Raw genomic sequence first — 13,386 nt, 5'->3', positions numbered from 1 at the left:
ACAGATGGGGTAGAGTGACTTGTTTAAGGTGGCCTAGCCAATTCATAGAAAAGTTCCTGATCACAAATCTTTGTTTTTTCCATCATATAACTTACAAGTTATTATACTCTCTAATTTTGGAGGAAGCTGTACTAGTTTTTTTTTTTTTTTAGGAAACTCATTTGTTCTCAATTTAACACTTACTCCTCTCTCCTCCCAATAGAGCCCTCCTTTGTGACAAAATAGAATTAAACAAATCAGCTTATTGTATATATCTGACAATGTACACATTATTCCATACCTATGGTTCAAGATCTCTCTAACAAAAAAAGAAGAGGCATTCTTGTCACCAATTCTATGAAATTACTATTGGTTACTAAAGTCCTGTGTCTTTCTTTCATTTATATTATTAATAATGAGTAACATGACTTTCATATTCTTTTTATCATTTTATTTGAAGTGACTAAGTGAAATAGTGAATATAATAAAGGGTTTGGAGTCAGAATGGTTCATCTTCCTAAGTTCAAATCTGACCTCAGATATTTACTAACTGTGTAACTCTGGGCAAAACTTATTGCTATTTGCCTCCATTTCTTCATCATAAAATGAGCTGGGGAAGGAAATAATGCACTCCATTATTTTTGCCAAAAAAAAAAAAAATCCAACAACAAACAACAAGCAGGGTCATAAAGACATAACTGAAAAAAAAAAACAAGAAATCTGAATTTCAAGGCAGTTCATACAGGTGAAAAGTATCTTTGTAGGGAAGGTACCATTAACTATCAAGTCACTTTTAAAAATAGAAGCAACAGGAACTGCTCAGAAACAGGTGTTAAGGGGAAGCCACATACAGTGACAACAGATGCAACAAGGAATGGTAGATAAAAGTCTGCTTCTTCAGTGGCACGGTATTGTTTGATGAATGGGGTGTGGATGTGTAATTTAGAAAATATTAAGTATCTGCTTATGCAGAGTTTGATGAAATAATATATGAACATACTTTTTATTGACAAAAATAAATTGATAAGCATTATTTTTTTCTATATGCCAGATATGTATGGCTAGATTCTAGGGATATATATATATATATACATGTATGAATATATACATATACATGCATATATTTATATATGAAACAAGTTATTTGGGAGGAAGCACCTAGAGAGACCAAGACTTGTGGGACTTGTGGGACTTGAGCCGAGCATGGAAACAATGAGATTCCAAGAGGTAGAGATGGGGAAGAAGTACATCCTAGGTCGGGAATATAGCCAACCCAAAACTACCTAGATGGAAAATGAAGTGCTATATGTGAAAAACAGCTAGTAGAAGACTGTGATTAGAAGGCAATGTTATGACAAGGATAATAATATCTAGGGTTGGACAGCTAAGCTGAGAACAGATTGTGGAAGAATGTAAAGGCCAAACAGAAGTTTATATTTGATTCTAAAGGCAATGAGCTAGAAAGTGACTATTACCGAGTACTAATGGTGGAAGGTCTTAGGATGACTCCATACATACAAGGATTATTTGAAGGGATTATGGATGTTTGGCCTGAAGAAATGGGGACATGATAACTATCTCCAAGTTGTCATGTGGAAGAGAGCTAATAATTTCTCCTCAGCCTAAGAGGGCAGAACCAGGATGGACTAGTTGAAGTTGCAAAGAAGCAGATTCAGCTCACACTTATTTTTATTTTTTAAGTAATATTTTCCCATAGTTACATGTTAAAATAATTATTTTAACTTTTTAAAAAAGTTTTGGTTCCAGATTCTATCCCTCCCTTTCTTTCTCTGCTCCCTCTCTGAGATAGTAAGCAATTTGACAAAGGTTATAGGTGTGCAATCATGTAAAAAATTTTCATGTTAGTTATTTTGTGCAAGAAGACTCAAGTGAAAAAAGACAAGGTAAAAAATAGCATACTTCTATCTTTTGGGGGCAATACCAATTCTTTCTCTGGAGGCAAATAGTGTACTTCTCTATGAGTCCTTTGAGATTGCCTTGGATCACTGCATTGCTAAGAATATTAGTTCTTATTTACATAACATTTTAAGATTAACAAAGCATATTTCATACATTATTTTATTTGGTTTTTATAACACCCTCTTAGGATTAACTGACTCTTCTTTCTTCAAATTAATATAGTCAAATGAACAAATAAATACCCATATTTATAAAGATAGCTTTATTTTCTAATTTCTTTGATGAAAGGGAATACTTTTTGAAAATGAAAACTATATAAGAGTTGAATGGAATATTTTGGAATATAGTGGGCTCTCTTTCACAAACGGTTCTCAAGAAAAGGGAAGATGACTCCTTTTGGGGTATTATAACTGAGTTTCTTGTTTAGTTATAGAAAGAATTGAACAGTTCTGTGGTTTTCTATGAGCATTTTTGTTCTGGGAGCTGTTTATTCATTTTTTTAATATCTCATATGCATGAGAAACAGTGTGACACAATAAATAGCACATTGGACTTAGGATCAGAAGATCTAGGTTCAAATTAGTTTTTAAAAAAATCACAGGTCTTTAATATGTGAGAAAACATCTTCTGACATAAAGGACTATGTGAATGCTTCATTTCTCTATGTGGTAGCAAGAATTTTTTCATAGTGGAGTAGGGGAATTCCATGGATGGCAGGCTTCTTTTGACAAATTAAACGAACTGAATTAGAATGGTCAAATGAATTCTAATCTCTAAGTTAAAATTACATATGCATTCTCTTAACCTTACTTGCTTTCCCTTCCTTCATCTCCCTATCTTCCCAGAGAGAAAAACATCTCTGATCTTATCAGCAGAGTAGACATGATGATCTCAGAAGAATCCCATAATAAAAGGAAAAATGGACAAGTGAAAGGTGATACAGAGAACCTTTAGAAGTTGACTCTGAGTAAGCTTTCCTTACATGTTAGTTAACATGGAGAATCCAGAAACGAATTTTTACATTTGGTTTTTTAAAATTCAGGTTAATATGAATCAAAGCAAATTTCAGAAAGTGCTAAGAGTATTATACAGTTTTTATTGGGTTTTTAGGGGAAGGATGTGAACTTTGGTTCATATAATTTGTTTACCACAAAAACAGTTCATCCAACAGCTGGAGGGAATTCACATAAGATTGCCTCTAGACACACCTATGTTTGCTAACATTTGTTTTAGCTACACTAAGGGAATTTTCCAAATCTAAGCCCCCTTAGAGTGGCTGTCAGTGAGGTAGGTTTTCCCCTGACTTTTATTTCCTATCCTTTCCCAGTTCTAATAAGTTTAGAGGTCTTGGTCCAACCTAAGGCTGATTAAAAAAAAAATTAAAATGTTCAAATGGGGTATTTTAAAATCTAAAACAAAACAAAACAAACAAACAACAACAAAAAGCCAGAAATTCAGAAATGCATCAAGCCTTGATGGTGTCCTTTCCCCATTTTTCTCTTTTCTGTTACCCTTTAATTAATATAAAGAGTCATAAATACAGCTGCTATGATATTGGGAACAGAAATACAGAGGTGATAGACTTATTACAAATTTGTTATAGTATTAAAAAAAAAAACACTCATATCCTACTGATTCTTCTGCAACTCATCACAGAACTCTCTTAAAACAAATAATTACAGGAAAGCCAAGCAAATCAACTCATTGCTCATATATGAAAATGTATGTCTCAATCTGTATTTCTAATCCACTGTGTTTTTTGCCCCATAGCTGGAAGGAAATGTTTTACAAAGTCTTGCGAAGTCATAGACTCATTACTAAAAAAATACCACACCCTAGAGGCCAAGCTTGGAATAAGCAACAAAAGAATTGCCTGACGGAGTACAATCTGCATTAAACCGAGTCAGGAGGACACTAGTTAGACTAGGTTTGCCACTAATGAGCTCAATGACTTTGGGCAGTGATTTCACCATTCAATCTGGGACTCACTCCTAGAAGGGAGCAGTGATAATAAGCATATGAAGGATAAGATCATGGGATCATGCAGCTGAAACTGAAAGGAAATTTAGAGGCCCTCTTGGAAATCTCTTTTTCAGAGAAGGAAAATGAGACCCAAAGTAATTAAATTAGATGGCTTTCCCAAGATCACAGGGGCAGTGGAAGAAGCAGGATTTTAAACTAGGCTCCAGAGATACTGCTATTTTGATTTTGTAATTCTTGGAAATTTGGTCTCTAAATTCTGTTTTATATCATAACATAAGGTACCTAGCCATCCTAGTACATAGAGAACTGGACCTAGAGTCAGGAAGACCTGAGTTCAAATGCATTGTAAGGCATTTACTAGCTATGTGACCCTAGGCAAATCACTTCATTCTGCCTCAGTGTCCTTTTCTATAAAATGAGCTAGAGAAAGAAATGGCAAACTACTCCAGTACATTTTCCAAGAAAATGCAAAAATGGAATCACCAAAAGTTGGACTGAAACAACCGAGCAAAATAGCAAAGCATAGTTTAATGGAAATATTAGGTTCTCATATTGCTTCTGTGATTTATAAATTTTAAATGGAAAGGGACAACTGGAATAATCTTGTCCAATTCTCACCTTATTATAAATGAGGAAATTGAGGTCCAGAAAATACAAGTGATTTTGCCCAAGGCTATACAACTAGCAATGTAGCTAAATTTCCTGAGGCTCAGTTTATACTTATCATAAAATGAGGAAAAGATCGCTTAATTCTCAGGGTTATTTGATGAAATTCAACATCTATGACAATATAAACTGTAAAGTGCTAAATAAATGTAAGGTGTTATTATTAAATGAAAAATACTTTGAATCTGTTAAGTAACACAATTCCTGTTTTGTTTTACATAATTTGAATCAGAATTTGTAGCAGTGATCTATGATGGAAAGAGCACTGGCCTGGGAGGTAGGAGTTCTGAGTTCTAAGCCTGGTTCTGTCACAATCCATCCTCTGAATTTGGGTATTACACTATGTTACTCTGATCCTCACAATTTCCTCACTTGTAAAATTCAATTAAATATAATCACTGAATGCTTAAATTAATATAATATATTAATGTTCACTATGCTAGGACCTGGGGATATGGAGATAAGATTTAAAAAATAGTACTTCTCCTCCAGGAGCTTCTATTCTCCTGGGACAAACATGGACTTAGAGAAATATATATAAAATGTACATTGAATAAATAAAAAATATTTGGGGGAGGGTTGGGAAAGACCACTGATATAAGAATTGGGAAAAGTAGTCTATAGGGAATAGTCTCTAAGCCACTGATGAAGAAGCTAGAGATTCTATGAGGAAGAAAGGACAACATTATGGGCATGTAGGGTATACTATGCAAAAGTATGGAGGGGAAATGAACTGTGGTGCATGAGGAACATCAAGTAGAACAATATGGATAAACTATAGAATGTCTGAGGAGGACTAATTGTGGAATCAATTTGGAAAAAATAAGTTGGAAGCAGATTGTAAAGGATATTAAAGGCCTGAGGAATTCAAATTTCATTTCTGAGACAATTGGCAGCTATCAAAACTTCTTGAGCAAGGAAGCAACAAGGTCAGACCTGCAATTTAAGATATCAATATGGCAGGCGTGTAGAGAATGGATTGGACAGGATTAAGCCAGGGACACAAATTCAGAGGTTGTGGTAATAACTCAGGTGAAAGACGATGAAGGCCTGACTTATGATCACAGATGTGTGAATGGAAAGGAGACAGATAGAAAAGTGATTGGTGAAGATAAAATTAACAGGGCTCTGGAATAACTTCCTTCCCAGTTGTAATAGTTTATGATTTTATTTTTTAAAGAATGTTTTATTTTTAACCAAAAATCCTGGTACTTCTGTAAACAAAAATTTAAAATCACTCCATAATGTTCCATAATGTCTTGTAAGACTTTAGTGTTACAGAAATAGTGTTACAGAAATAACTATGAAACAAAACTATTTGGGGACAGAGATGGGTGTTTGTGCATGGTGTGGGGTGGGAGAAGCAGTGCACTCAAGTAAAATTCAGCATCCATATGAAATCAAACATAGTAAAGGCTTAATAAATGTTTATCAAATTTAATGGAATGAAACTGAATTGAAGGATGTTTTATAGTCAGAAAAATTGAAAACAAATCTCAAAGATTTAGAATAAGTTTATTTGTGACCACCAGAGGGCAGTAAGATTATATAAAATAGTCAAATCTGCACTGTTCCAGGTCTAAATCTAAGATTAATTTTTTAAAACAATTTTGATCATGATATTGAGTTATAATTTAGATGGGATACATTAAGAAGTAGAGCTCTACTGAATAAGAGAAAGATGTTTGGAGAGAAACAAAAACTAGCTTCTAACCTCTGAAAAATCTCAAAACATGGGTATTTGCAAGGAAGGCACTCTCTCCTTTTTCTTGGGTCTTTCCCTTCCTATTTCCTTCTCTTAGTGACCCAGCTCAAAATTATTTCTCCTTTCATTGACCCCTAAAAACATAATGATGATACCACTCATTAAACCATCTATATGTTACCTTATATGTCTAAGTATTTTTAAAATACATATGTTGTCTTCCCAACTAAATTATAAAATATAAATTATATCTGTGTAATACAGATTGGAGTAGTTAAGTAGCACGGTGGATAGAGTGCCAGGTCTGGATACTAACTAGCTGTGTGATTCTGGACAAGTCACTTAATCTGTTTGCCTCTGTATCCCCATCTGCAAAATGATAAGGAGATGGCAAATCATTCCAGTGTCTTTGTCAAGAAAACCCCAAATGCAGAAAGAAGCTGAACTTAACTAAATAACAACAAATGCAATACAGATTAGAGAAGAAAATAAATTGAAGCCAGTCAGGAAACAGCTATAGTAGCAGTCCAGGCAAAAGGTTCGAATTCAGGGTGGGATTGTGAATATGGATAAAAGACAGATTGAGGAGAGCTGGAAAAAAAACTTCAACCAAATAAGTTATTTTTTAAATAACAGGAAGTGGGGGTCCTCATAAGGAGGGGACATTGCTCCCTATGCTTCTCCGTTCCCCTTTCTCAATGCATAACCCTCGAAGAAGATTCTGTTGGACTTGATTCACTGGCATGAGGGGATTTCAATATCCTGTTCTTCACCATACTGCTCATCCCCTCCCTGGGCCTGAAAGTTCCTTTGCTCTGTGACACAATCATTAGTGAGTTGTAATATATTTCTTGGCTGGGTCCTAGAGAGGATCTTTATAAAATCAGATCACTTGAAAGTTGTCCTTGTCTTTTAAAGATTTCCTCTCCCAGTTTCAATGATTTTGGAATGAAGAGAGCCATCTAACCCAGAGAGAGGGCTATGGGAACTGAGTGTGGATCACAACACAGCATTTTCAGCCTTTTTGTTGTTGTTTGCTTGCATTTCTAATTTTTTTTTCCTTTTTGATTGTTCTTGTGCAGAAAGATAATTGTATGAATATGTATGCATATATTGGATTTAACATATCTTATTATCATGTTTAACGTATATTGGATTACCTGCCATCTAGGGTAAGGGTAGGAAGAAGGGGGGGGGGGCGCGGATTGGAATGCAAGGTTTTGTAAGGGTTAATTCATGCATATGTTTGGAAAATGAAAAAACTTTAATTTTTAAAAATTTAAGATTTCCTCTCTCAATTCTCTTCAAATCACTTGATATGCTTAAATATCTCTGGCAGACTAAAGGATTTCAGGCAGAGACTTCATGACCACTTGCCTGGGGTGTTGTATAAAAGATTCTCCTGTTCAGTTATATATCATACCAGAAGACTTGAGAGGTCCCTACTATATTTATATTATATCAGAAGACTTGGGAAGTCCCTACTAACTGTGAAGTTCTGAGGTTTTATGAAACTAATATCATGGCATTCCATTACTTAATACCACCTAATTTCATTATGAGGCTTGGAATTAAAAGATGTGGAAATTCTCAGAGGAGCTTAAGCTTATGAAAAGTGAATTTTTTCAATAAGTGAATAGAAAAAAATCATTTAAGTGCTTATTATACTCAAACTAAAGAGAATCCAAATGTAAAAATGAGATAGTCCCTGCTTTCAAGAAATTTATATTCCAACAGAGTGAGAAAAATAGAAAAGTGATGATGATTATGAATGATAATTTCATTTTTTCCTCCAGTTCAGTTCTGAACTCTTTTCTTTGTCTACAGCAGTACTTGTCTAAAATATATATATATATATATATATATATATATATATATATATATATATATGCTGATAGACTAACTCAAAGGACTATCTATTGAACTGTTTGTCATTGTTGTAGTAATATACAATTCTCCATCTATTTGGTTCTTTTTGTTTGGATTGTTACATTGATTTCCTTTGAATGTTCATTAAAGAGATTCCATCATTCTTGGGGGCTTGATATAATTAACACAGAGACAAATTAGACCATCTAGAGGGATTCCCCCATCTACATGGAATGCCACTTCCATTTGGATATCCACTATGACACTAGTGAATGTTTTATGAAACTAATATCATGGTATTCCATTACTTACCTATTACATAATGTCATTATAAGGCTTGGAATTAAAAGATTCGGAATGTTCATAAAATATCTGTTTTATGCTTCCCTTGATATTGATAATCAAATGATTGCTGAACAAATTTATCTCTGTAGTTGCATCTATTAAGCAATCTTATATTATCTTAAATTATGCACTGGAAAAATTTTATTGGAAGAAAGCCTTTAAGACTTATGTTTTCGTTCTACTAAACCAAATACTTAAAAAAACACAAACAAACAAAAAACATAGAACACTCTTGTCTTCTCTACACTTTTCAAGCATTTGTATGAGAATGTGACCTCCTGTAAAAATTATTCCCTAAAGTAGACTTATTCCTTCTTATATTTCATCAAGGAATCTTATTTTCATAAGGATTTTTATAAAGATGAGAAAGTAGGTATATAAATAGGTAATTAATTATGTTCTCTCACCACATTTTGGTAAAAAAAAAATCTAGCATGCTTTTTTCTTCCTAGTGGTTCATTAGATTTCCCTTTTTCAAAAATGCTGAAAATCTGTCTTTCAGAGCATTCAAATTTGTGACACCTCTAGTTTTAGATTTTTTCTTCAACACTTCTGGGTATGCTTTGTCTGATTAAACAATTCTTCCAGTCTTTTTTATTAGTACTACTTCTACTCCCTCATATGCCATATGACCATAATGAATGAAGGTATTAGAATCTAGCTATGGTGAATGTAAATTTCATTTGCACCAAATGATGTTTGGTAAATTGTTGACAGATTTGTTTCATATTTGTCTGTTTATTTAATTTCATCTATAAACGCCCTTATGAGCCAGTGTAGATGGGTCTTAAGTTAAATTTTATGCAGATTTATTTTCCCCTCCATTGATTTTCTGATTTGTGAGGCAAGACTACATCTTTCACCCACAGTGTTTTGCAAATAGCTTTATGTTCAAAGCCAATCAATAAGCATTTATTAAGCATTTTCTGTGCTTCCCAAGTTATTAAGTGCCCAGCATACAAAGGAAGGCAAAACTAGCCCCAGCTTTGCCCTTGGTGGCCATGCAAGCCTGCTTAGTAAGAAGAGGAAGTTTTTGTTGATTAAAGAAATTTGCTTCTTTGTTGTAATGAAATAGAGTTCACAGAAAGTCCAGGATAATGGCCAATACTTCAGTAGAAAGAAATAGAGTTCAAATTTAGCATGCTCTTCTCAGCATCACAGGCTTCAATCTGTGCCCAGATATATAGAAACAGGTTAGTTTGAAGAGATGGAAATCACTAACCATTGTGGAGGTGAGTGCACTTGCAAAGTGGTATGTGCCAGAAGCTGGGGAAACAAATGCAAAAGCAAGATAGTTCCTGCTTCAAGGGATTTAATTTCTACTATCATTATTCTAATGATATTGGTTTTATTCAAAGTCATAATATTAGAATATAGTAGAGTTGGGATTCTAACCCAGTCCTCTGATTCCCAACTCGGTTTTTCGTTTTTGTTTTGTTTCTCTCCCGGTTTCTGTAATCAGAGTTTCAATAATCCATGTTATGAAAAAAGAATAATATTTTTAAAAATATTATAAGTAATCATTATTATCACTTTAACCACTAGTATTATAAATGTGAGTCCTCGTCTAAAAAGTGAGTTGACATACTGAAGCACCTCAATCATATCAGTAGTGACATTCTCACTGGAACTAAAATATCAATAGTGAACATTCTCATTGGAAATAAAATTAGACATTTAGAAGATACAGTTCAATGGGAGAATGCTACCTTGGGTTCCTCTTGGGGAGACAAATAAAAAACTCATCTCATACCTTGATATATACTCTTTGATCCAATGACAATGGTCTCCTTGCTGTCCCATGAACAAGATATTCCATCTCTTGACTCTGAACATTTTCTCTGGCCTGGAATACTCTCCTTTTCCCATTTCAACTCCTGACCTCCCTGGCTTCCTTTAAGTCCTCACCTTCTATAAGAATACTTTCCCAATCCCTTTTAATTTTTAATTCTTTCCTCTTTTTAATGATTTCATATTTAGCTAATCTATAACTCACTTTTGTATTTATCTGTTTGCACATTAGATTTAAAGCTCCTCCATTAGTCTAAAAGCATTTTGCCTCACACTTTGCAGAGAGCCCAGCACATAGTGGGTCCTTAATAAATGTATGTTTGGTTGGCTCCTTGATTGCCTCTTCCTTCCCCTTAAGTTCCCACCTGGAGGAGCTTAGTGGAAAGTATCACCATAAAGAACAATAGATGTTGGACATATTTTCTTGCCATCAGCTAAGAAATGAAGCATTTCCCTCTCTCAGGTTTAGTTGACCCAAGCAGACTGTTCCCAATCACCCAGGCCTGAAAATTCTGAGTCATTTTTTACTCCTACCCATCTCCCACATCCAATTAGTCAACAAATCTTTTCAGTTCGACTTCCCCAGTACCTTCTTCCGGTGTCTGCTTTCCTCCTCCCACGACTACCATTCTGATCTACTCCCTCATTACCACTGGCTTAGAGAAAACAGCCTCTAAAATGTTTCTTCAACCTTAGTGTTTTTCTTCCTCTAATTCACTAATAGGTTTATCTCCATTACTTGGGGCTTTGATCATATCACTCCCTGGCTCACAATATTTCCTCTACCAACTTGTTGCCAAGCCAGTGGCTATCTGAGCTCATTATCCTCCCACCACAAAACTTCCAGAGTCTAACCTTCAACTGTCCTCCCAGCTTTGTCTTATACTTTGCACGACAATGGATCTCAGTGATTCTCAAACTCTTAAAAATTATTAAGGCTGTTCTCCCAAGAGCTTTTATCTGAGTTATAGTTATTGATTTTACCATATTCCAAATTAAAACATCTTATTATGAAAATAATTTTGACCTCAAGGATCCCCTGAAAGGGTTCAGTTCCTAGACCATACATTGATAATTGCTAATGTATCTTATCTTCTGGGCAGATTACTTGTTTTCTGGACAATTCATTGATCCCATAGCTCTTTTTGTCTGGAATTTCCCTCTCCCCTAACTCTGCATGCTAAAAACCTACCCATTCTTTGAGACCTAATTCCAATGCTACCTCCTTTCTAAAAAGCCTTCCCTGATTCCACCCATGTAACACTCAGAAGTGATCTCACCCAAATCTGAACCTTCATAAGATAGGGTATGAGTAATAGAGTCAACTAAGTTGTTCAGTGGATAAGACTGTTAGGTCTAGAAGCAGGAAAATCTTGAGTTCCAAGCTAGCCATTATGCAGTAAATGTGTAACCCTGAGAAAATCACTCCTATCTACTTCAGTTTTCTCATTTGCAAAATAAGGACTGAACAGCTAGGTGGGACAGTGGATGGATTATTGAGTCAGAAAGACTGGTCTTCATGAATTTAAATCTGCCCTCTGACACTTATCTGTGTGATCCTGAGCAAGTCACTTAAACCCTGTTTATGCCTCATCTGTGAAATGAGCTGGGGAAGGAAAGGGCAAAAAACCATTTCAAAGGAAAACCTAAGTAGGATCTTGAAGAGTTGGACATCACTGAAAAAGACTAAATAACAACAAAAATGAGGATAAATATAGCATCTTACCCATAGGATTGTTTTGAGGATCAAATGACAATAATTGTTATGTATTTTAGCACAGGTCTAGCACATATTAAGTTATATAATTTTTTTTATTCAAGTCAGAGAAATTGCCTCTTGAAATAACCAGTTACTTACTATCACATATTCACAAAATGCACTGGAAAAATTAAAATTAAGTAAAAATTTAAAAATCAGACCGAGCATTTGTCAACCAAATAGGATCACGTGGTTAAAAGTTTCTCCTTTCCTTATATTATTTTAGCCACTGATAAGAATATCTTGTAGCTTCCTTGTAGGAGGGAATAGCACATAGTTTTTATTGCCTAGTCTAACCCTATAATGTCATTAGTCCAGGAAAGGAGTCTTTACAGCTTCATCTGCCATTCTTTAAGAATACAATTCAGTTCTTCAAATTAAGCCCAAGAATACCTATCTTCAGAGAATCAAAGGACAAATAAATGTAGTATGGTTTTACACAGATGTATATGAATATATATGTGTACGATTATAGACATATATGTATATGTATATATGTGTATATGTATATATAAATATATCTGGGTTTATTTGTAGTCGCCTGTGAGAGGAGAAAAGGGAAAAAAAGAATAAAGCAAAAAGTGAACAATAAAGGATAAAAAGAAACCAAAACAAGATAGACAGCTTTGAACACAATATATAGTATTTATTATATAGGCTTTCTTGAAATGGAAATTTATTGTTTTAATTTTGAATACTTTTATGTTCTGTATACATGACAGTTTTTTTTTTCTTTTTCTCTTTTGTACTTGTTTAAATTAAGAAAATATTTTTAAAAATTTTAAAAAGGAAAAATTTAAGCCCAGAGAAGACCTTTCTTTGTACAAGCTTTAATGAAAGGGTATAATATAACTTTCTCATCTGGGAAGTAGAGAGTGATATAAGGAGGTGATCTTGAATGGTGTGATATGTTGCAGGTGGCTTTCCTTGATAAGGAAAAAGACAAAATGAGAAAGACTACAGATCTAAGAATAAGGGAACTAAGCAAGTTGTTATCATAAATGAAAAAAAAAATTATATCCTTTGATTTAGGGCCTCCCCCCAAAGACAAGGCAAAGATGTGTCTTTTCTAAATTGGGTTCATTTAGCATGTGAAAAATTGCTTTTCCCCACAATAGTATTTTATTTTTCTGAATATATGTAAAGATAGTTTTCAGAATTCATTTTTGCAAGATTTTGTGTTCCAAATTTTTCTCCCTCCTTGTTTTAACTCCCCCCTCTCCAAGATAGCAAGCAATCTGATATAAGTTAAATGTGTGCAATTCTTTCAAACATATTTCCATATTTGTCATGTTGTACCAGAAAAATCAGACCATAAGGGGAAAAAATGCAAGAAAGAAAAAACTAAAAACAAAAAAGTTGAAAATAG

At 34.2% G+C, this 13,386-nt stretch overlaps 1 protein-coding gene across 8 annotated transcripts in view; it reads left to right on the top strand.

Annotated features, from left to right (window-relative positions):
* The window catches only part of DNAJC5B (DnaJ heat shock protein family (Hsp40) member C5 beta), a 105,405-nt gene that overhangs the window by 31,424 nt on the left and 60,595 nt on the right, over nucleotides 1-13,386 (top strand). For 3 of the 8 annotated variants that reach the window (XM_031946337.1, XM_031946334.1, XM_031946339.1), the window contains exon 2: nucleotides 2,745-2,833. The exons of 3 other annotated variants lie outside the window; for them this stretch is intronic. The gene's annotated coding sequence lies outside the window, so the exon portion shown is untranslated. Of the gene's footprint in view, nucleotides 1-2,744; nucleotides 2,867-13,386 lie in introns of all 8 variants that reach the window. 2 more of the 8 variants (XM_031946338.1, XM_031946336.1) reach the window with 1 other exon arrangement.

This window comes from Sarcophilus harrisii, chromosome 1 (genome assembly GCF_902635505.1).
Source record: "Sarcophilus harrisii chromosome 1, mSarHar1.11, whole genome shotgun sequence".
In the NCBI taxonomy this organism is placed as follows: Eukaryota; Metazoa; Chordata; class Mammalia; order Dasyuromorphia; family Dasyuridae; genus Sarcophilus; species Sarcophilus harrisii.
The sequence above is the reverse complement of the archived record's forward strand: the minus strand, read 5'-3'. Positions and strand labels throughout refer to the sequence as shown.